This window comes from Chlamydotis macqueenii, chromosome 6 (assembly GCF_036417535.1).
Source record: "Chlamydotis macqueenii isolate bChlMac1 chromosome 6, bChlMac1.mat, whole genome shotgun sequence".
NCBI classification, from domain to species: domain Eukaryota; kingdom Metazoa; phylum Chordata; class Aves; order Otidiformes; family Otididae; genus Chlamydotis; species Chlamydotis macqueenii.
In genome coordinates, this window is record NC_141561.1 from 5,366,938 (window position 1) to 5,371,025 (window position 4,088).

The window sequence follows — 4,088 nt, forward strand, 5'->3', positions numbered from 1 at the left end:
TATAGCCCATTTTTAGCTTTAATGATATTTTTGAAATGCAAGTTTTTATAGACTACAAATATGCATCAGACAATGCAATTATCTGTTTTCAGCATGTCTCCAAGCTTAGTCTTTCTCTGGAGAAAATATATAGAGAGGCTGACCTTTATTTATAGTGTGCTTTGTACTGTACTTTGATTCCTTCTACAGCCTCACCTTCATGGGGAGTGATTTCCCCATCATTTGGGAGAGATGCACACTTCAACTCCTGCCGCACATAAAATCCCTGCCGATTTGCTGCACGGACTGAAATAGCCTACATCTGCAATACCAAGCGCTCTGCATTCACTCCCTGTCACCAGGGAGGGGACAAATCAGTTCAAACTGATTCCTGTCAGGATAAGATTGGAGGGATGTATCGGTTTGCTTGCTACATTTCAATTGAGAACAAGTCAGGCTTTTAAACTCGGATGCAGGTTCTCCTGTAATTTCTTTGTATGGAAATGCGGATAATCAAATCTTTTTCTTGCCAGAGACAATGTAATTTTATGCTTTGATTTATTCTGAAACATTCGATTTGTAGTTCTCCCTAGTCCCGGAGAGTCCTGGAATTGAATAAAGCAGTGGATAACATCCCAATGAGAGTTCTCTACAGGGAAATGAAATAAATAAAGAAAACTCTGCCAGAAGGAGATCCTTGATGAAACCTGGGGCTTGTAGGTGTTTTAGCACATATATCTCTTGTTGACAGTGACGAAATACAGATAAAATGAGGATGTAAATAGACAAGTATGTGGGTTTAACTCCATATGTGTATAAACTTAAAGTATGGAGCGATGCAGGAGCCTCATGAGGTCCATGGGGTGTGGGATCTCCTGCTGCCAGCAGAAAACGCCTGGTGTGACCATAGGTTGAAGAGTGAGTCTCTTGTCAAGAGCTGTTCTTTTGTATAGCATACTGAACCAGTTAGTGAAATAAAATAGGAAAGGCGTGAGGGAGAGCGGGAGTGAAACGGGCAGTGCGGGTAGCATCTTCATCCCTAGGCGTGGGGAGCAAGGACCGCTGTGGCGCGGCCTGGTCTCCGGCTCCCAGAGCTCAGATTGCACTGGAACCTGTCTGAGCTGCTGGAGACACTTTGTATGATAAGAAAAATAATGACAAGGCGCTTTGGGGAAAGATGGTTGCACTAAAAATGGACAGCGTGCCGGCCCTGCGTCGGGGCAGGGCAGCAATAAGGCAGGGAGCGATAGCCGGCAGGGCTGTTGGTCTCTTGCGAGATACAGACATCAAGGGGTCCAGGGGGATTGTAAAGAATTAATTTTGGTCTGGCACATGTTAGCAAATCCTGCTTAAATTTCTCTTTTGACTCTCCCAATAGAAGAGTAGAACCACTCATAAAAGTATACTGAAATATATACTTGCAATAGGACGAGAGGTAATGGTTTTAAAACAGAGGGAGGTAGATTTAGATTAGAAATTAGGAAAAAATTTTTTACGATGCGAGTTATAGAACACTGGAACAGGTTGCCCAGAAAGGTGGTGGAGGCCCCATCCCTGGAAACGTTCAAGGCCAGGTTGGACGGGGCTCTGAGCAACCTGATCTAGTTGGAGATGTCCCTGCTCCTTGCAGGAGGGTTGGACTCGATGACCTTTGAAGGTCCCTTCCAGCCCTAACCATTCTATGATTCTATGATTCTATGAAAAATACAGCTGTTTTTAATGCTCCCTGCTCAAGAACCTCTCAGTATTCCTCACAACACAGTTCATTCTCTGCACTATATTTAGAAACCCTTCACAATATTTTATTTTTTAATGAAAATGAAAAGACCTCTTGGTGATTCAGACAGGTATACATTAATATTGAATGATTTGATTTAGACTGACAAATTGAGATGCTTTGGTTGAACTTCAGCTACCTGAAACTAAATTGTTTGTTTCCATGTTTCAAGGAAACGATGGCAAAAATCAAAACTGTATGTAAACTTTTTTTACCTGGGAACTTCACAAGCAGCTCTGCTTTCAGCTGAGTGTCTGAGGTTCACGTCTAGGGTTTGTGCAGGATAATCTAAGTGTATGTAGACAGTACCTTTGTACCTCCTCCTTCTCTGTGCCAGCACCGCAATGGGCTCCTGTGTGGCAGTCAGAGGACCAAGGAATCGATCTGTTTGGATCCATTAAAAAAAAAAAAAAAGTAAGAAAAAAGAATTTTTTTTAAAAAGGAGAAGATTTCAGCTGGGGCAACTGCTGCATGCGGTTGGCTGCAGAGGATGGGAGTTTGGAGCTGGCAGCAGGGGCAGGGCAGGGTCGCTGCAGGGATCCCGGCTGGCGTGGGATGAAGGTTAAACTGTGTCCTCAGACTGGGAAGGGGATGGATGGCACAGGGGATGGGTGAGAGGAGCTGCGTTCACATCACTGGGAGGGTAAAGAGATGCCAACTCACCTGTGTGTTGGAGCCCAGGTCTTCAAAAAGGTGGTAAATAGGCCCAGAAAAGAAAAAAAGAAAAACTGACTCATGCTGACGCTGAGGTTTTAATCTTTGTGAGGTGGTGGATGTAAAACTAATAAAAAAAAGGAGAGTTCTGAGCTTAATTTAAAGATAAGCCTCATCATAAGCGCTTGTCTTACCTCGTAAAGGTAAGGCAGGCAATTCTGTCTCATATGCAGATGTATCAGCCAGGCTGGGAGTATTATGCAGTAGACAGTGGATAGGGATGCTTTAGGGGAAAGAATATAACATTTTTGAATTTTTCACAGCTCTCCTTTTTATTCTTTGTGGATAGGAAAACAACTGGACCTATAAAGCTCTCTGGAGAGGCACTAGGATGGGCAGCGACATATGAAGCGCCTTTTCTCACGAGGCGGTTAAAGCACTGTGGGTAAACTTTTAAATACACAGAAGATTTATTCACAGTAGTTGGGTGCCTTTCTTCCAAACTGAAGGCATCCTTTTAATAAAAATTATCCAGTTCCCCCTTCCCCTGCGGCCTCTGAGGGTGTGCGTCCGCAGGGACGAGCGTGGGGAGCGCGTTCCCGCTGGCTTTGGATGCCTCACAAGTCTTTCTGTGTGTGCCTTAATAGCCTTCCGAGGGAACTGAAGTCTCATTTTGTGCGGCTCTGAATTTAAATCCAGGTCACAGAGATGTTAAATAGCGAGCGACACATTTACTGTGCCACCCAGCTGCCTTCTGTAACGCAGCAGGAACGCTTTCTGAGCAGGGACAGTATGCCAATATTAACTTACATACAGGTGGTTTTGTTGTGGATGCTAATGCTGAAAAATAAGGAAAAAAAACCAAAAGGATGCTGCTCACATTTAAATAGCTACTGATTCCCTTTGCGCCTTCCCTCCTGAAGTGCTAATGCTTTTTCCTGACTGAAGAATTCCTAAAACATTAGTTCTTTTCAGTTCAGACCTTTACATTTATGTTTATTATACCGAAAAAAAAACGATTCCGGTTTCCAGGTCACCAGAAATCAAGATGATACTGTCAATATGCTATTCTAACTCCTGTGCTTAGTTAAAAACCCAAATTACCTCTTCAGTTTATGATACCGTCTGTAATATTCTGCTTTTGCAAAGGCACATACTTTATTTCTCGGTGAGGAAAGCGGTTTGTCAGAGGCTGCTGCATTATTGCAGCCTTACGAGCAAATAATGAAGTTGGACACCTGCATTCTGTACAAAAAGGCTTTTATCAGGCAGATGGAGAATGTGCTCCAGGGCATCAAAAAGGCTTATCACAAGATAGAAAAGATGGGAATGTTGGGGTATTCGCTACACAGATGTCTTTTCTGGAATAGTATTGCGAAATACATACCCAAAGAGCAGCTAAATTGACTTTGGACCAATAGATGGAGACAAAAAGTGGTTTTCTTCGTTACCCTCCTTGGTTCGTTCCTACTGAGCAGGTCAGTTTACCTGCACTTCCCTCCCTGGTAGCGAGTTTGTTCAAAGCAGGTGGGTTTCTCACCCTTTTTTTTTTTTTTTTTTTTTTTTTTCCCCCAAAGCTATCAGCTGAGGGATTTAACTCTGGTAAAAGCTTTCTGAAGTGCCACGGTTTATTCTCTCTGAATTCATGATGCCGTGTAACTTTTGTGAGCTTCTCAGG